This window comes from Pantherophis guttatus, chromosome 15 (genome assembly GCF_059756535.1).
Source record: "Pantherophis guttatus breed Tessera chromosome 15, ASM5975653v1, whole genome shotgun sequence".
Classification (NCBI taxonomy): domain Eukaryota; kingdom Metazoa; phylum Chordata; class Lepidosauria; order Squamata; family Colubridae; genus Pantherophis; species Pantherophis guttatus.
The window spans coordinates 17,209,111-17,230,020 of NC_142077.1; the positions used below are offsets into that span (position 1 = coordinate 17,209,111).

At 42.6% G+C, this 20,910-nt stretch overlaps 1 long non-coding RNA gene across 1 annotated transcript in view; it reads left to right on the forward strand.

The window, feature by feature from the left end:
- The window catches only part of LOC148112010 (uncharacterized), a 195,026-nt gene extending 185,638 nt beyond the window's left edge, over nt 1–9,388 (forward strand). The window contains exons 3-4 of the long non-coding RNA XR_015730013.1: nt 4,879–5,034; nt 8,518–9,388. This is a non-coding gene — a long non-coding RNA (uncharacterized LOC148112010). The remainder of the gene's footprint in view (nt 1–4,878; nt 5,035–8,517) is intronic.
- Nucleotides 9,389–20,910: the final 11,522 nt, after the last annotated feature.

Here is a 20,910-nt window from a genome sequence, read left to right on the forward strand (position 1 = left end):
ACCCTGATTATTAGTTCTGTCAGGAAATCTCTTCTTATTTGTAGGTTGCATTTCTCTTCGCTGGGCTTCCACCCGTTGCTTCTCTTCCTGCCTTCAGGGGCTCCGGGGGATGAATGGAGCCCCTCTTCTCCGTGAGAGCCACCCACGTATTGGGCGATGCTGTCCCATCCCCTGCAGCCCTTCCCTTCCTTAGACCGGACATTCCCCCTCCCTTCATCCGTCACCCCCTGGTTCAGCCTCCGGACCCCCCACCCTCTTTCTCGCTCTGCTCTGCCCCCTGAGGGAGTCGCCCTTGGAGACTGAGGCTGAGGGGGTTTGGGTTGGGGGAAGAGGTGCAGACTGCCCTGCCCCCCCATCCTGCACCACCCCACTTCTTTTGGCCCATTGTGCTCCTCCTGTCCGCAGCTGCTGGCTGTGCCCAAGGCCAGACCCCCCCCCTTTCCCCCTCTGCCTTTGTCAAGGCGGCTGGGCTGAACCGCAGGGGCTCCCGAACCTCCCGCCCCCGCCTGATCTCGGGGTTGGGTTTATTGGGAAGTTGCAGGTGGGGGGAGGGGTGATTGGGACAACTGGGCCCTTCTTCACTCCCACAACTGTAGACAGTAACATCTGGAGAAGGAGGGGCTTCCTCTGCCTTGGGGGAGGAGAGAAATAAGGGCAGCTGCCCAGATTCAGGGGGGCAGAAATTCTCCTTTTGTTCAAGTTCAGGTGGACCCGGTTCCTGCCCTCCAGACCTTCCAGGTCTGGGGATCTGCAGAGGCCCCTTCACGAGGGCCCTTCAATTCAGACCCAGGAGACCCCCCCCTTCCTTGGTCAAATGGCCCAGACTGGCCGTCCTGCTAGATCCCTTCCTCTTCAACAGGGAACTCGATCTGGTCGGGGATGATTGACAGCTCCTGGGTATTTTGGGTTGGTTTTGAGGTCGACTGGCTGGGTAGGTTTGCTCTGCTGTATTAGAGCTGCATAAGGAATGTCACAAATATGCTGTGGACACCTGGTGGCAGGTGAGGAGGGAGGAAAAGTCCGCGGACCGGAAAGATGGGAGGGGGGGAGGGAGGGGTAAGAGGGGGAAGGAGGGAGGGAAATCAACCAATGCCCAGAAGCCTAGAGAGCTGCACGGGGTCCCTTCTGAAGAGGGCGGCCTTCGGATTGCTTTGATCTCTGGAGTTTTAAGAAGGTCAGGCTGATCCTTCTTCAGGTATTTTTGTAGTTACAAAATCATCCAAAGACAAGGAAAGGTGGGCACGGTTTCTTCTCCTCCCCCTCCTCTTTCGATCCCCCTCTCCCTTCCCCTCCCCTCCCCTCCCCTCCTTTCTCTTCCCCTCCCTCCCCTTTCCCTCCTCTTTCGATCCCCCTCTCCCTTCCCCTCCCCATCCCCTTTTGATCCCCCTCTCCCTCCCTCTCCCTCTCCCCTCCCCCTCCTCTTTTGATCCCCCTCTCCCTTCCCCTCCCCTCCCCTCCCCACCTTTCTCTTCCCCTCCCTCCCCTTTCCCTCCTCTTTTGAGCCCCCTTTCTCTTCCCCTACCCCTCCCCTTTTGATCCCCCTCTCCCTCCCTCTCCCTCTCCCCTCCCCTTTCGATCCCCCTCTCCCTTCCAGTCAGTTCACACAGATTTCATGCAAATTCCTAACTTTTCAGGATGGCCTGGATGAGGCCATTGGACAGGAGATGAAATAGAAATGCCACCTTCTATTTGTCTGTCTGTCTGTCTGTCTGTCTATTTAACGGAGAGAGGTGGACACTCAACGTAGTCTCGGAGAAACACGGACGGACGACGTATATGAAGGCGCCTCCCCGCCCCCCTCTCGCCTTGCCCAAACATCCCACCGCCCCTTGCCTGCCCGCCTCCCTTTGCACCTGGGAAGGTTGGAACAAGGAACACCCCGCTGACTTTGAAGTCTTTGCTCCGCTTCCAAAACCTCCCGCGGCTCTTTGGAGAGGAGCTGGAGCGCTCAGCCTTCGCCTGCGGTCGCCCCTTCGACCTCCCACCCGGGGAGGCCCCGCCACGCTCCGCCACACATCAGTGCCTTCCGCCCTGCCCTTAAAACCTACTTTGTCCAGCAAGCCGGGCTGGCTTAAGAAGAAATTTTTAAAATGTTTTAATTGGTGTGTGATTTTTAAATGTTTGGGCCAAATTTATATATATTTTAATTGTTCTTAATATTTGTAGTTCATGTTCTTAATTCTGGCTGTACACCGCCCTCAGTCCTTAGGGAGAAGGGCGGTATATAAATTGAAAAAATAAAAAATAATAATAATAAATAAAAACAGTGTCCCCCCCGCCTTTTCTCATCCCCCCCCTCACGTCTAGAAAGCACCGCCTCCTCCAGTCAGGGCTCCGGCCTCTGAGCAACGGGGGAGGTTCCGCACCTGGAGGGCCCCCCTCTCCTCTCCCCTCGCCTGGCCCAGGTGTTGCCGCCTGGAGGTTGGGGGGCGGAGACGGCTGAGCTTCCCCAGCACAGAGGCTGCGGGCCTTGGGGGGGTCCGGGAGGGGCTCAGCGCAGCCCTTGGCGGAGGCAGGAAGGGGCTTCTCAGTCCTGGGGGGGGGACCTCCGGGGCTTCTGGGCAGCCGCTGCCAGGCGGGAGGAGCGCCGGGTCGGAGGAAGAGCGGGGAAGCGACTGAGGGGGGGGGCGGGAGGGACGAGGGGAGCCCCTCATCTGGGTGCAGCTCAAAGGGGCGATTCCTCCTCCCAGGAGCCTCCGACTTCGCCCCTCCGGCCTCTGCGGGGAGCCGGCCGCCCTCCCCGCCTCCCTCCCTCCCCGCCCGACGGCCGCCACCTCGGAGGGGGCGAAACCTTCCAGGGAGCCCCGTGGGGGCCGATCCGCTCCTCCCAAGCGCGGCTTCCCCGCCTCGCCCGCCCGCCTCGCAGCGTCTGTGGGGAGAGGGAGGGAGGCCCCCCTGCAGCCCCCGGGGGTCCCTCCTCGGTCCAGAGCCCCAGAGGCCGCCCGCCTGCCCTCCCCGCCCCCCGGCTTCTCCCGCTCCCAGATCCGGGGGCCCCGCCAGCCACCCCCGCAGCCCGGTTGGGAAGAAGCCCGTCCAGGCGTTCGCTCGCCCGCTGCTCTCCGACCGGCTCCCTGGCGAGGCTCCCGGCCAGCCCCGAAGAGGCTCCTGTGGGGAGGAGGCGGGGGAGGGGAGGGGAGGGGAGGGCCTCAGGCAGACCCCTTGCTGGGGGTGGCCCTGCCTGACTTGAGCGGGACAGGAGGCTTGAGTGACAGCTGTCTGTTGGGGGAGGGGGAGGGGAGAAGGGAGGCGCAGGGGCAGGAGGAGCCTTGGGTGCTGGGGGGGAGAAGGGGGGGCCAGGAGCGCCCGGGGAGGGTGCAGAGAAGCAAAGGCAGCCGAGGGACTTTTCTCCACGCACTAAAGTTTTCAAAGCAGCTCTAGAATAGAATCCAAATGGGCGCCTTTGAGACAATCACTGGGAGATGGTGAGTTCTAGCTCTGCCTTAGGCATGAAAGCCACTTGGGGGAGTTTGGGCCAAGGTCCAGGAGGCTCTGAGTTCTAATCTTCCCACAGGCATGAAAATTTCCTGGGGGACTTTGGGCCAATCCCCAGGAGGCTCTTGAGTTCCAGTCCCGCCTTAGTGCTTTCTGATTGCGGGTGTGAAACATGGAAAATATTTTCTCAGATTAATGTGGGAGACCAGAATTGGGGATTCCTAGAGTGTGAGATGGCCGAGTGTCCAATATTGTGTGGTTTGGAGGAGGAAAGTGAAATTGTGGGAAAAGACCAGTTCCATGTTGGGCAAAGCCATAAATCTCTCTGCCTTCTGCTTGTGGGAGAACCAGAGGGATTTGGGTGGTCACTGTGAATCTTAGACTGATCTTGGTCTGATCCATCAGAGTTTTTCTTATCTCCTTAAAATGGAATTTGCAAATTATTCACAATTAGGAGCCATTCTGAGAACTAAACATTGATTCCCAATTGATCAGCAATCTGTGTGGTTGGAGAGCAGAACAGCTTTCATGGGTGCCTCTTCCTAGAAACCAGGAAGTCCCCCCCCCTCTATTCACCCCCTTCTTGGACCTGGATGAATATTATGCAGCATTGAAGGTTTGTGACCTGGTCAGTGATGCGGCTGCCTTTAGACAGGATCCCCTCAACCTCCTCCTGGGGAGAGTCTCCAGGTCCCCTTTCTCTGGGCATCTTCTCCAGCCCTTCACAGACAAGACAAGCTTGGAAGACGAGCAGAGAAAAAGCTTTAGGTAGAAATTGTAGAGTGGAAAATTAAAGGGCCTGAAAACTGCTATTTTATTTCTCTGGTGGAGGAAAGTTAAAAACACAGTGGAAATTTCTTTATACACTTTGTTCTTTTATTTACTTTATTTTTATTTTGGTGTGAAGTATACACCAAGATAAAAACCCCAAACTGAAATCCCAGACAGCTGTTCTGCTGAACATTTTCTGCAAAGGAGGTTTTAATCAGGAAATCAAGACAGAACAATATAAGAGTGATGAAGATTTGCCTCCCCAGCTGAGAGCCAGTCAAACATGGCATTTCACATCATTCCGACATTCTCAGGGAGAGGATCAGGCAACCAGGCTGGTTCCCACAGCTTCCTCCTGACCTCTTTTCCTGCTCACTCTCTCTCTCTCTCTCTCTCTCTCTCAGGCACACTTTTAGATGCTGTCAGGAAGAACAAGGGCCCAAATTATTTTTTATAAAGTGTCACATTCAGTAGCTGTTGCTGATTTAGTGAGCTGGAAAGAAAGGGAACTACAAGAATTCCAGTCATTCAACAGTTTCCCATTCTGAAACATATAAATATGATTTTCTTTGATTGCTGCATACTATCTAAATGTAAAGAATATCTCCTTTCAAATAAAATAAACCGTTAACAATTCTTCCAGTATCATAATGGTGTTATATCTCATGTTTTTAGATTTGTTCTGCCTGTGAGCTGCTCCTTTGTGTTGAGGTCTGGCCTCAGAAGGATAATGTAGCACTTGGGGATGAAGATGCAGCCCAGCAGACCAGCACTGGAGGCCAGGATGGAGAAGACCTGCACAGCCACCATGTATTTCCCTTTGGTGCTCAGGTAGGTGGCACAAAAGTCACCCAGACACTGCAGAAGACCAGCATGCTGAAGGTGATCAGCTTGGCTTCGTTGAAGGCCCCAGGCAGGTTCCTGGCCAGGAAAGCCACCGTGAAGCAGATGGCAGCCAGGAAGCCCATGTAGCTGAGGGTGACGTAGAACATGACAACGGCCCCTTCGTTGCATTGCAGGATGATCTCTCCAGGCTGGGAGTGGAGGTCAGAGTCAGGGAAGGGGGGAGAAACTCCCAGCCAGGTGGAGCAGATGATAATTTGGACAGCAGAAGAAGAAAGAATGATGGAGTTGGCCAAGCTCTTCCCCAACCATCTCTTCACTCGGTTTCCTGGTTTTGTGGCCAAGAAAGCCAGCACCACCGTGATGGTTTTGGCCAAGAGAGAAGAAACGGCAACTGAGAAGATGATGCTGAAGACTGTCTGTCGGAGAAGGCAGGTGGCTTTCCTTGGTTGACCAATGAAGAGAGAAGGAGACAAGAAGCAAAGCAGGAGGGAGACCAGGAGGATGTAGGAGAGGTCCCGGTTGTTGGCTTTGACAAGAGGAGTTTCTCGGTATTTAATGAAGATGATTAAAACAAGACCTGTGATTAAGAACAAGAGTAGGGCAAAAGAGACCAGGATGATTCCCAGAAGTTCTTCATAAGACAGGAAGGTTATAATTTTGGGGATACATTGGACTCTGTCCTCATTTGTATATTTATCATCTGGGCACTTGGTGCATTTTTCGGTATCTGAGAAAGCAAAAAAAGCAATATTTCTTTAATATTCTGTCCTTTTATCTTACAGAAAATACCTTCTTTGGATAACAGCTGATACCCCAGGCATTTTCCAAGAAGTATTTCTTAACAATTTCATTGAACAGTCACTCCTTTGAAATGGCATAAGGTCTCCTGCTTGAGAAGGGAGTAGGACTAAATGACCTCCAAGCTCCTTTCCAGCTCTGTTCTGATTGATTGATTGATTGATTGATTGATCTACATGACTGGCAGAATATTTGTGTAATGAGTTCCCCCCATAACTATCCACAGCACCACATTATGGACCAGTGACACCTTCTCAGTGATCCTCAAGGGGAGGATCCAATATACAGTGGATTGAAAAGTCTTTCAGAAGGTGGACCTAAAATAATTCATCAAGTTGCAAAGAACTCAGATGTTCCTAGAAAGGTGAACTTAGCAGCACATATCCAAACTAAAAAGCAGAAGAGATATTTCCTCTGTTGTTAGTAAAGTTTGCCCAGTCGGCCATCCCCTCCTCCCATCTCTTTCCCAGCCCCTCCTTCCAAGTCTTTTTGATTTACTTCCTTTTAGATGAGAAATTGTGCACGTTAAAAATAAAAAATGAGGTGAGCTTCAATCTGTCTTTCAACTTGCATTTTCATGAAAAGGTTCTGCATGGATCCAGTTCCACAAAGCCTCCCATTTTCCTCAGTGTCACCCACCTTCCTGAGTGGAGAAGGTCCCCTCCGGACAAGGAACGCAGTCGTAGCAGCAAACTGGCTCTCCTTCTCGAGCCCTCTTGACAAATCCAGGATGACAACTTTCCACACATTTGGACTGAGGCAGAGACTGAGCAGAAAAACAAGGAATGGCAAAGAAAATGTGTTAGGACTCTCCGTCCATGGAAAATGGAGGTAGAAATGGATGGAGACAAGTAGCTTCTGGTCTTCACTGAGGTAAATAGGAAACCTCTGACTAAACAGATGCAGGAGGTAAAACAACTGGCAGATTCTTCATTTATTTCCTCCCTTTTTCTTTTGGAATTAAACATTACAATAAAGTACTTTTCTACTTAACAAAGTCAAGAAGGATGGAATTGAAAAAAGTTTACTGTAAAATATTTAGGAAACTTTTATTCCATTAGATTTTTTAATATGAGATTAAACTGTGATGAAGAAAGAAACCTCTGACCAGTAAGATCTTGAAAGGTTTCCATAAAACATGGCAAAGCTACTCCACTTACTGTATTTTTCGGAGTATAAGACGCAGCTTAATTTTTGGGGAGGAAAATGGGGGGGTGGGAAATCTTCCTACCAGGTATTCATCTGGCTAGCGTCCTTAGTCTGGTCAGCTCAACACATTAGTTTGCTGTTTTTTTTATTCCCTGCTTGGGGATGAAAAACAGCTTTTAAGACACAGCTGAGAGGAAGCAGCAATGAGAGAAGCAGGCAAAGCACGGGGGGAGATTGCTTCACTCGGCTGGCACCTCGTTAGGGCCGGAAAAAAAACTTCGAAAAAGCTACATTCGGAGTATAAGACTCACCCAAATTTTCAGCCTCTTTTTTTTGGGGGGGGGGGAAAGGTGCATCTTATACTCCAAAAAATACAGTAGGTCCTGTCTGTTGAAGAACTTCCATTAGATGACACCAACTGCAATGGAAGGCCAACCATCCTGGAGACTCTAGGCTTTGCCCACTGGAAATGGGATCTCAGGCTTTGGAAAACAGAGAAAAGACACCAAAATTTCTCCCACCTTATTGAGCAACTTTAGCCATGAAAAAGCATCTTGGTGGATAGTAAATCTCTGTCTTTCAAAATACGCCAGAATCTCTCTCCTGACATCCTCCTTGGGGAGAACCAAGAAAATTTTAATGCCCAGATCTGCTGTTATCTCTCCATTTTGGTCCAAGTACAGTTTAATGCTGGAAATATTCCAAAATTCATTCCTCTCCAGAAAGGGATGAAACTAGAATGGGAACATCCAAGAATTTGAAAAACAGAAAACTTTGTTTCTCATCCCACATTGAATCTTTCTTCTACAATTGTCTAATCTCCAAATATGCTTAATTAGGACACAAATACTGCCATTATCTTCAAAAGTAAATGAAAAAGTTTGAGAAAAATTTGTCAATCATATACTGACAAAATATAGAGAAAATATAATTGACACAACCGATCAGTTATAGGGAACATTCTAGAGCAGATGACAAATAAAATGAACAGAGAAAAAAAGATGATTCATAAACTCTTTGAAAACAAAGAGGTTGATTCCCAGACAGCATGGATTGATCAAGAAGAAAGTTGTCAAGCTAATCTTATCCCTGGTCATCCTGACGGAAAACACCTCCAGATGTGCTAATTTTATTTAATTTTAATGCAAAATTAACAAAATGTTGCAGATCTGAAAGAACAAATCTCCCACCAACTCTTTTCTCAGCCTGAAAAGTTAGCCAGGATCCTTTCTGAGTTTCTTTCTCTCCCATTATGCAGCTGCAGGATTCTCCCCTCTTCTCTGATCCTTCCCTAGGAAGCCTCTCTTCCCCTCATCCCAAAAGTCATTCTCACACATCATTGCACTTCCTAAATAGATTATGGAAACTCTGGTGACATCACTGGATTTCAGTAAAGGACTCACAAACAATTTTGTGGTATGATTAGAAACCTGAGGGGTGGATGGTATGATAGCTAAGTGGATAAAAACTGTCTCCAAAATGATACACAAATAATTTTTAACCCTTTTAAATCTTTCCTAGGAAACCTGAAGGTGATGGATAACCATTTGCCATTGCTCATCAATTTTTCTACAAGCCTTATTTGAAACATCATTTAAAACGTTTGATGAAATAACAATGGTTTTAAATCAACTTAAAGGCGATAATCAGAAGAAAGCAACAATTGTTGAATCGGATGGATTGAATGGATGGATGGACTGGAACTGAATTTGCTGCTGGCATCCCTGAAGAAGGAGTCTGGTTTGAAGGCAGGCTGCTTGGAGATGGCTGGAGAGGACAGAATGGATGACTGAAGAAATGAAATTGGGGAATGGACTTGTCATATTTAACTAGAAAACAAATCTTAAGAGTCATTGAGTTTCAATTTACAGGAGGTCCTGTGACTTTGGGGAATGGAAAGCAGTTGTTGGGAAAGATCCTAATTAAAATTTTAAGGAAATGCATTATTATTAAGAATCAAACAATGATGCTTAATCCTGGACAGATTCTGGATGGATCAGAGGTAATGATTATGGTCTGTGGTAGATAAGAAGCTCCTGTAATTTTTCTCTGAGTTAAATACAATAGCAGATAATAGACAGTTTTGAAATTTGAAGTTTTGAAATTTAACTTTATTGTTGGATTGCCTGTTAACTACATTTTTTATATACCGCAGATAGATGACAGGTCAAGTAGTTGCAAATAGATGTGTAGTTGGGCCTATTTTGCAAGGGGGAGAAACTATTATTGCTGTATTGTATTCAACTGGGGGCACAATATGCAAGTTTTTGTCTGTTTTTAATGCACATTTTTTTAAAAAAAATTGTCTAATTTTGTTTTGTCTTTGTAATAGTTTTATTTTCCAAAACTTGTATTTTACCTTTTTGAATAAAATAAAATTTAATAAGAGGAATATCAAGTTTCCAGAGACAATATTTATGATTAGGACACAGAGAAAGATGTATGAGTAAAAAGCAATAGAAAAAAATCTGAGTTTTAGCAACTAGGACTTGACTAAAAATAGAGTCTCATATAAGAACATTAATGAGGGACTGGAAGAAGGATGAGGGATACCAAACTTGATATTTATGTTTGTGGAAATGATCGCAAAATCGTAGTTAGCTGGAAACAGACTATGAGTCAGTATGGAGATGTCCATGGAAAGAAGGCAATTGCAGCCATAGGAATCTCAGGAAGTGAATGTTGTGGTTTGGGGGAGACCCCAACTCAAGGACCAGGTCCCCTTGCAGGCACCACTCTTGGAGGAGAATTTGCACAAAATCTATGTGAACTTCAGGGAAAGAGAAATAAGCCAAGGAAGAGATCAAAGGAGCTGCTCTTAGCCTTGAGGAAAGAGAACAAGGAGAAGAGCTGAAGATCAGGAGGAGTCTGGGAGCCCCTTTTCCAACTGACACAATCTCTCGGTTGGAGAAGGGAGGATGCAGCCCTCTTCCAATCACTGACACAGGTTACACACGAGTGTAAGATCTGCTCACTATTATTCCAGAGTGTCAGACATGGAAAAATGAATTCAGTTACAAGAGAGGAGATTTTAGCTGAATGAGAGAAAAAATATGATAAAAGGATGAGCTGTGTTAGAGCTGAGTCAGTGAAGCAGAGAAGTTCAGTCTCCTCTTCATGGATTATCTGAGTGCAAAGACTTAGCAGCCATCAGTCAGAGAAGCTTTAACTGGGATTCCTGCAGAGAGGAGGGGTTGGGCTAGATGGTCTCAGGGTCTCAGGGTCTGTCAAATCTGTCTTCCGGCGGTGACGTCAGCGTGTTAGGGATGAAAGGAACGGACCTCCGTTCTCCAAGTCCCTAATATCTCCGATTTAGGAGCCGATTTAGGCACTATTGACCTCGGAGAGGTCAATAGAAAAAAGGGGAAACTCCGAGGACCTCGGGGAGGACAGCAATCCCCCCGAAGGTTCAGGAAATCCCCCTTAATCCTGATCGGGGAAAAACCAGCCACCCCGGCTGGCCAGAAACGTTGACAGCTGACTAAGAGGGAAGCGAAATCAAATAAAGAAGACTTCGGTGGAAAGATCGGGAAGAAAAAGAGCTCAAAAGGTACATTTACAACCCACAACGTGAGAATCGAAGGCGGAAGAAGATAAAACTCCAACTAAGAAGCGAACCTTCGCTAGACAAGTGGCGACTGAGAAATAAGCGGAGACGGCTTCCATTTTGACAGTGACAGCGCATAAATTAGCAGCCGGCGAAAGCAGAGGAAATCCAGGGGAAACCCAGGAGGAGAAAGTGATCCCAGAGAAACTTGGATTTTGAATATTTTGCTACAGAGGAGAGACTGAACTTAAGGAGAGAAAGGGATTAATTTGATGGACTTTGCCCTTTGTGGAGGCGACAACGAGACAATTAACAAGCAGCTGATACCGGAAGAGAGAGCGGCAGAAAAACTCCGTTTAAAGTGGAAGTTAGTGACTTTTGGAGCTAAATCAAATCAACCTAAGCGGAATATTTTTCCTTGGACTCTTGGACTTTTGGATTTTGGGACTTTGGATATTTGGAGGTTTGGACTTAGACATTGGGACTTGGATTATTCTACCCTCTATTTTTGTTGTTGTTGTTGTTGTTGTTGTTGTTGAAAGGTGGACACTCGGGAGTCTTGGAGCTTTGGTGGACATTGGACATTCAATCTAAAAGTATTGGGACACTAGACTCTGAACAATAAATAAGAAGGATACAAATTTGGAAGAAAAAAAAAAGAGAGAGAAGAGAGTGATCCAGACGAAGAAGAATCAACTGTAAAGTATAATTAATTATATTAAAAGCTGATAACAAATTAGTGATTAAGAAGCATAAAAAGCATTAATATTAAATGTACTGTTTGTGAAATTTCATATATAATCCTATATACTATATATATAACTGTTAACTTAATTTCATATTTATTCTAAATATATATTTATACTTATCTTAGTGCTATATTTTACCTCGGTAGTTAAATATTATATTGTTTTGTATGTTTAGGTTTGAAAAATTATATTAGATAGATTAATTGAATCTAGGATAGAAATTAAGAGTAATTGATTTGATAAATAGTAATTAATAATAAATTCAAATTAGATAGTAAGTAATTAATTATAAGGATAGCTAACTGATGAACTGCTGAAGTATTAGACTTTTCCCTCACTCCCTCCCCTTATATTTCAGCCCATGCTTAGAGAGTAATATAGGCCAGATAGCCATCATGAATTGAAAAACTCTGTAAAATATTGAAAAGTGAAAAATAGAACTTATAGATAAATTTATATATAGACAGTGATAGTGTGACAAAGGAACTCATTTTGGTTACTTATCTCCCTGGGATTACTGGGATTATTGGGATTACTGAAAGCCACCAATCAAACATAAATACTAAAAGAAATAGAACAGCCCAAATAGTAATCAGTATATGAAATTCTGGGAGAAGATAATAAAAGAAATACAAATGGCAACTACAAGTTCAACAACAATCTCTAAGTTAAGTAAGAAAATACCATCAAGCCAGATGATACTCATGGCCTCCCCAGCACAACAAAAAACAGTTGAAGCCACGGAAAAAGATAAAGCAACTCCCACCCTTAGTATGCAAAACATTCACTCCGTACTAACAATGATCCAGGAAGGAATGAATAAAATGCAAGAGACCATGGTCTACAACCATGAGGAGACAAGGAAAAATCATGAGGAACTTAGGATGGATGTGGGAGAGATAAAGGATAATATTAGGAACATGGATGAGAAGATAGGAAAGATACAACATAAAATAGAGGAAAATGAACAGAGGATTTATAAGGTGGAGGAGAGAATAGAACATACAAATAAGAGAATGGAGAAGATGGAATACAACCAAGCGGCCACAAATAAGGATTTAGAGGACACGGTATCATATCTTGAGATGGAGAAGGCATCCTTCTACTTAAGGTTTCAGAACGTAGAAGAGCAAAAGGAGGAGGATTTAGGAGAAATCATGACTGAGATACTTTCAGAAGTGACCCAGAGGGACAAGGAAGAGATACGAAGTGGAATAGACGAAATTTATAGAGTTCACACGAACTACGCCCAGAGAAATAAGTTACCAAAAGAAATACACATCAGATTCACAAAAAAATCTTTAAAAGAAGAGATCTATAGGAAGATGAGAGAGGATACAGCTATGTATAAAGGAAAAGAAATCTTAACCCTCAAACAGATACCAAAAAGGACAAGGGACCAAAGAAGGAACTACAACTTTTTAACTGCACAGTTGAATAAATTTAAAATAAAGTTCCACTGGCTAATACCGGAGGGTCTACTAATCTCCTGGGAAGACAAAAAATACAGAATCGATAGCGTAGGAAAAGCACAGGACTTCTTTGAACAACACTTCGTGCTGGAGGAGGAGCAGGAGAGTAGAAAAGAAGAGGGTCCTAAGAGGCAAGAGGAACAGCGGACAGAGAAAGAAGAAAGAGACCAAGAAGAGGGGAGAAGATTGGAAAGAGAAAGAATGGAGAGAGAGGGAGCGAGGGAAAAGACGCAAATGATCACTAGAAACACAAAAAGACTGCAAACAACGGATAGATAAATAAAGAGAGATGGAAAAAGAGCTAAAACTCATTTCAATCAATATAAACGGACTTAATTCACCAGCTAAAAGAAAACAGACATTTACAAAACTTCAAAAGCTAGAAACATATATTATAACACTCCAAGAGGTACACATCAAAAGACAGCATCAAAAACTATTGGACAACCAAAGATTAGGAAGACTATATGCAGCTCTAGGAGACCAAAAAAAGAGAGGAGTCGTAATATATGTCAAGAAATACCTAAAAACAAAACAAATATATGCAGACACAGAAGGACGTTTCTTAATAATAGAAATACAAACAGGATCCAAAACAATATTATTAATATCCATATATGCACCTAACGGAAACCAAAATGACTTTTTTAAAAAGCTACACAATATAATTAAAGACCTCGAATACGAAACTATCTGTATGGTAGGAGATTTCAACGCAATCATGGACATAGAAAAAGACTATCGGAGTAATAAACAAAGTAAAACCAGAAAGAAAACTCTACCGGAACCTTTCAAAGATATGATCAACGAACTACACCTACATGATGTATGGAGAGAGGCAAACATGCAAACGAAACAGTATACATATTATTCGAACCCACACCAGTCATGGTCTAGGATCGACATGGCCTGGATGACAGCAGACCTCAGAGAGGAGGTAAAAAATATCGAAATAGCAGCGAATACCTGGGCAGATCATAACCCCATTGAAATAATATGGAAAGGACATCGAAAGCAAAGGAGGTGGATGATGGATACCGGAATAATAAAAGATAAGGAATATATACAGATGATTGAGAAAGAGGTTAAGATGTTCCTACAAATAAACACTAAAGAACAGACATCGCTTCAAAACCTTTGGGACACAATTAAAGCATATATAAGAGGTCTTACAATTGCGTATATGGCAAAAAAAAAAAAAAGAAAAACAACAGTCAAGGAATAAGTTGTTAGAAAACTTAGAATATATGAATTAGAATTGCAGAAGGAGCCCCATGACAAAACAATAAAAGAAAAATTAAACCTTACTAAACATAAAATCAATCTGATTACCCAGACAGAAATCGCACAGAAAATCAAATTAGCAAAGCAGAAACACTTTGAGCATGCAAACAAAACGGGGCGCTGGTTAGCATATAAATTGAAAAAAGAAAAAGAAAGGAGAACAATATTTCAATTGCAGGACGAAACAGGACAAATATACCATAACAACCTAGACAAAAAACGTATAGTCAAAGATTTTTTTCAAAACCTTTACAAGAAAGAAGAGATTCGGGATGAAGACATTAAGGAATACTTATGTAAAACAAACATTACAAAATTAGAGGAGTCCCACAGAGAAGCATTAAATAGACCAATTACGATGTCTGAGCTGGTGGAAGCAAGGAAAAAGCAAAAAAACAACAAGGTCCCAGGCCCAGATGGAATACCAACGGAGTTTTATAAAAACTGTCAAAACGCAATCGATGAACTGTTACTCCAAGTCCTCAATGATGCACTGTTAGAAGCAGAAATTCCAAAATCCTGGACTGAAACCATTATTACACTCATCCCTAAAGAAGACACAGACCCTACACAAGTTAAAAATTATAGGCCGATCTCACTGCTCAATGTAGATTATAAACTCTTCATGTTGGTTATAACGCAAAGACTGAAAACAATTATTCATAAATACATACATACAGATCAGAACGGTTTTGTTCCAAGAAGACAGATCAAAAACAACATAAGAACAATTATCAACGTCTTGGAATATTACGAGAAAAGAATCGACAAACAAGTAGCCTTAATCTTCTTAGACGCACAAAAGGCCTTTGATAATCTAAATTGGAACTTCCTCATATTGCAACTAGAAACTATGGACTTTGGTGCTAAATTTTTACATATGATTAGAAGAGTATATTCCCTCCAAACGGCCAAAATTATGATTAATGGAGATATGACTGAAAATCTGGATATACAAAAGGGTGTGAGACAGGGCTGCCCTTTATCCCCACTATTGTTCATAATTTCATTGGAAATATTACTAAATGAAGTCAGGAAAGATGCCGAAATAAAAGGTTTGAGAACACGGAAAGAAGAGTACAAATTGCAAGCCTTCGCTGACAACGTGGTATTTATAATGGAGCAACCGGAAATAACAGGAACCAAACTTCTAGCAAAGATAGAGGAATATGGAAGAGTCGCAGGGCTTAAAATTAACAAACAAAAAACTAAAATATTAACAAAGAATTTGACAAAGGTACAAGAGACAATACTAGAAGACAAATTAGGAATTCAAATTGTAAAGAGAATAAAATATCTAGGAATCTGGCTTACTGCTAAAGCAATAACAATTAGAGAAGACAATTATAATAAATTAATGAAACAAATTAGAAAAGACCTGGAAATGTGGAACAAATTACAACTGTCATTCCTAGGGAAAATTGCATCCATAAAAATGAATATACTGCCTAGATTACTCTACCTCTTTCAAGTAACCCCAATCTGGCCAGGAAAGAACTTTTTTAAGGACCTTAATAAAATAATAACAAAATTTATTTGGAATGGGAAAAGGGCTAGAATCAAAATAAAATGTATGCAAGATATTCGGAAAAAAGGAGGTTTAGGCCTACCGGACTGGGAATTATACTATAAAGCAGCGTCGTTGAACTGGATAAGGGACTGGATAGACCTTAAGAATAAAAGAATGCTATCACTAGAGGGCTTTGAATTACAACGCGGATGGCACGCCTTTCTGTGGGAGGGAAAGGACAAGCATCACAGATACTTTCAGCAACACATTATCAGAGAATCATTGTACAAATCATGGCAAGAGATTAGGAAACATTATACTAAGATCCCACGATGGCTATCGACAATGGAAGCACTAATATACCCCAACGCCATGGATATAGAGAAAATGAGGACTTACAAAGAATTACTGAACAGTGAAGGAGAATTACAAACAAGACAAGAATTACAAAATCAGGGTATAGACATTGATTGGTGGCCATACATGCAAATAGAATCAAGATATAAAACTGATCGGGCACAATTCGGATTTCAAAATGAACCAAATGAATTGGATAAAATATTACAAAGTACAGATGAGAAAATGATTACCAAAATTTATAAGTACCTATTAAAATACAAATTAGAAGAGGAGGTTGTCAAAGAGAATATGATAATATGGGCCAAAAATATAGGACATACTATTGAATTGGATAAGTGGGAGAATCTGTGGAAGATAAATTACAAGATGACATTGTCTATACCCTATAAGGAAAACCTTTACAAAATGTTCTACCGATGGCACCTCCCACCGGCGCGCCTAGCCAAGATGTTCCCAAATACATCTCCGATGTGCTGGAAATGTAAATCACAGAAAGGGACATATTATCATCTCTGGTGGCTATGCCGAAGGGCAAAACAATACTGGCAACAAATTAAAACAATGATTGAAGAAATCACGAAACAAAAACTGGAAATGAGGCCGGAAACCTTTTTATTGGGAATAATCACAACACAATATACCAAAGAAATAAAATATTTGATCATCCATATCCTCACAGCAGCACGTATACTCTTTGCCCAACATTGGAAATCTGAACAGTTACCCACAGAAGACAAAATAATAGCTAAAATTACAGAATGTGCAGAATTGGACAAGCTCACAAAAGAAATACAAGAGAAAGATGATACTGATTACTATTTAGTATGGCAAAGATGGTACAACTGGCTGGAGGCAAAAATAGGAATATAAAGATGATTTTCGAGTACTCAATAGAAATGCATAGAAGTAAATAAGGAGTCAATTATATATGTACATATATAACTAAGTAAATAGGTGACTGTAAATATTGATACAAATAGAAATATGAAAAATAACCCACCGATGTAATATCTTCTAAGAGTCAGTCATTGGACTGAATTGATGTGTGTTCGTTTTGTATGTTGTTTCAATGTATCTATGTTGGTTTTGTTTTTTTCTTTTTATTATTAATAAAAACTATTAAAAAAAAAAGATGGTCTCAGGGTCTCTTCCAAATTTATAAATGTTGTCACTCCACAACATGTATCTATTGTGCAGTTGTTGCTCTAGCCCCACCTAGTTGACACAGAGCATCCCTGGAGAGGTTCCAGCCGCTTCTTTGTTGGCTGTTAGTTAATGCTGCCTATCTCCTATTTATATTTGATTCTCACTCTTTGCATCTCCTCAGTTTCTCCATGCCCTTTTCTCCCAATGAAACACCCAGATCCACCCCAGGCTCCCTTTCACTGGAGGAGAAGAGGTGGGTTTAGCTGCCTGTTGAGCTGCACACAGACCCACCTGCAGTGGGGACGGAACAAAGGGGAAATTCCACCATGCTCATCACAAACCCACAAATACAGGAATTCAGCTAAGAAGGAATACAGCATTTTCAAATGAGCAGAGTTTAATATTAAAATGCCATGGTATCTACTCTTTGGAACCATTATTCCCTCAGCAATTGAATTGGCCAGATCTGTTGAGATGGTTCCCCTCCTTCTCCTCTGGATTCCTCCTCCAAAGGATCTAAGATTAATGGATCCATATCAGGGACCCCATACCTGCCACGGCTGCAGCCTTGGAGACCCCGAAGTCTTTTCTCCCTCCTTCCTTCTCCTCCTCGATCTGGAGGAATAAGCGGCATTCAAGGCCTGGGCCAGAGTCTTCATCATACTGTATATTGGGGCTTGATTGGGGATCCGGATCCTGTTCCTTTTCTGCTGGGTCTCCAGTGGGGCTTTCTGGGTGCATCTTCTGCGGCCTTTGACAGAAAAGACATTCTTTGAAACAGAAAAGTGGAAATAAGGATCTTGAAAGTTTTCTTCCACAAAGAAATGGGGTTCAAAGGTGTCATCCATTGGCCTTTCTTTTGCCAGATAAGCAAAGTTCCAAATACTATGGATGTATTTGAGAAGTCTACGCTTGTCCATTGGATAAGGTACAAAATTTGTGAGGATCCAGACTTTCCCTTCAATGGGTCCTGGCAGACGCATAAATGTTAAATGGAAAGGAAGGATTCTCTCCCAAATGGACTCAAATTCTATGAAGTGAACAAAAACGTTGACTTGTCTCCACTTAGAGAGGGAATCCCTGAGGTATGCTGTATATCCACGTGTTGAGAACAGTTGTGATATAACCACACAACTTCCACTCCTGACAAGCACAGGAGGAAAAATCCTCATGAAATTCTCTCCATTTTCTGTGTCTGAAGCAAAGAGGCCAATCAGGGTCCATCTGAAATGGAGGAGCAGTGGGACAATTGCTGGGTACTGGAATCCTTCTTTGGGGAGCATCCGGTGGAAAAAGGGGAAATGACTTTTATCACTCAGAGCCTCTGAAACAATGTCATGACTGATCTGAAAAAGCAATGAAGAATGCTGCATTATATTTGGAGTCAGATCAAGTCCAAAATATTAGATTTTAATAAATCCAACCTAGTTCTCATGAATATATTAGAATAGTTTGTTAATCAGACATTGTTTAAAATATCTTTAATATTTTATTAAATATTAGCAGGATTGTATCATAATAATGGAAAATAATAAGCAAATTAAAAAATAAAAATGTAAATCATATTACTGTATGACCCCTACAATTTACCACAATTAGATTAACACGTGCAAATGCCAACTGAAGTATTCTATTCCAATAAAGGGCCTATTATAATTTTCGAGGATTGCTGCATCTTTTTTTGCTTCTATATCCCAGATTCTTTCTGGAGGAAACTTTTTAACTTCTTTCTCCAGTTATAGAACAAACAAGCAGACCTCAAAGCCTAACAAGATTTGTCAGTTGCATAATCCAAGTTTGGTCTTTAATTGAAGTTTTGTCTCTTCCAACAGCCACAATTTTCAGAGTCTGTCAGTTTTCATAGACTAAATTTTATGCCAATGCCCATATCTTCTGAATTTAGGCAACGCAGAAATTGTGTAAATTCCCAAATCAGCTCTGAGGGCAGCAGCTGGAGTCCTTTTACCCACCCCAAGATCCTCCTCAGAGGCTGAGATTGGGTTTATTCTGTTGGTGGTTTCTCTCTGAAGCCCCAAACATTTTTTGATCAGTTAAATAGTTGTTAGAATATCTTCTCCAGGGAATGTATTGCTTGTATTTCAGGCCTTTTATGATTAATCTCAACATGAACATAATGGGGTTAAAAATTGATGTTTTTGCTAATATGGAGAAAAGCAGCTCTTTGATTCCATGGAGAAGACATAACTGCATCTATTGCTCACCCACCACCACCCACCCCTCACTTTACCAGAAGGAGAAACACACATACAAACCTGTGGGACTTTGTAGGTGCCTCCTAATGTTGACATTTGGATGGAGATGCCCCTTCTAGCTCTATCAATAAGGGTCAAAAGGTTCTCCTTCCTTCCACAGCTATAGTTGGGGACATTGGCTTCTCCAGTGGAGAGCATGTCCAGCAAGGCATCTGAAGTATGGAAAGTGCTAATATAGTTGTTATGGATGTTGTAGCCAAGTGTGAGATTGTGTAAGAGATGGGAACTCTTGTTGACCATTTGAATGTTGAAAATGAATAATAAGCAATAAGAAAATTCATTAAAAGTCCTATTGAAAAATAAGTTATTATAATCCACAGCCACAACAAATACTTTTGTTATATATAATATAAATAATCCTCCAGAAGCCTTAAACCAGCATTGATCTAAAACCAATGATCAATTACACAAGTATGGAAATGGGCTGAGGTACAGCAACTACAACTGATTCCACCACTACTTTAAATAAAACTCATTATCCAAGTGATAAATTAAGGATTGAACTGAGGGAGGAAAATAATCTGCAGCCCTTTCAGCTTTTTTTCAGACCCCTTTTTGAGTCTCTTTCACAAAATCAGCCCATAGAAGCCATGGAAATCAAAATCATTCAGGAAATTAGATATATTCCCCAATATAGGAATAAATGGGAAAAAAATAGAAAAGAAGGAGAGTGTTAGAATGGAGGGAGTGCAACTCCATCACCCTGAATGACTTACGGATCATGGAAAACAAACTGAAGAGAAGGAGCCACATTGAAAAGTAACTTTGCATGCAATCTTTCCTTTCCACTGGTGACTATACCAATGAGATGGTCTCCTGGGCTGTAAAAGCTCTGTGGTTGTTTTCCATCCTGGTTCTCCAAACTCAGCGGGCATTTCATTCTCAGCTTCCCAGAGACTGTATGGGACAAAAGCAGCATCAGAAGCAGAAGCAGGAGATCCATAATTCATGGGGTGAATCAATGAATCCCTTTCCTGTTTCTAAAAAAGAATTAGAAGAATCAAACAACTCTCACAAGGTGGAACATCCAGTTGCTTTTTCTCAACACAGAGAAACACTCGGCTTCATCTGGAAAGGAGGGAGACGTACATTAAAGAGCACAGACTCTGCCTGTCCCAAAACTCCATATTTCTCTGCCCAAAGTCTTCCCTGGAGGATTCAGCCAAAGAGCAGAGCTGAAACTTTTATCATAATTTTCCCTCTCAGGAGGGATCCCTGGATAATTCAAGTAGTTCTTGCAGTCAGAGATTGTTGGGAAATTCTCTGGAGGGAAATGAAAGGGAAATAATCCCCATGTGATTCAAAATAACAGGAGCAGAGATGGAATTAAATTGGTCATCTAGAATTGAGAGTTTTGGGAGCTTCATGCAGGGAATACATGGCACGTGTGGCTGAAATAACAAATAAATCCGTCTTTTTTGTTTGCATAGTGATGAAAGACAAAACTCCAGGGGCCAGTTAATGCCAGAGCATGTCACAGATCTGAAATAGCTGCCAGCTGGAGTTGGAGCCAAAATTTACTTTATTTTGAAAGCTAATGCTCAAGGGCATCGCAGAAAAGGGCTGATGCAAT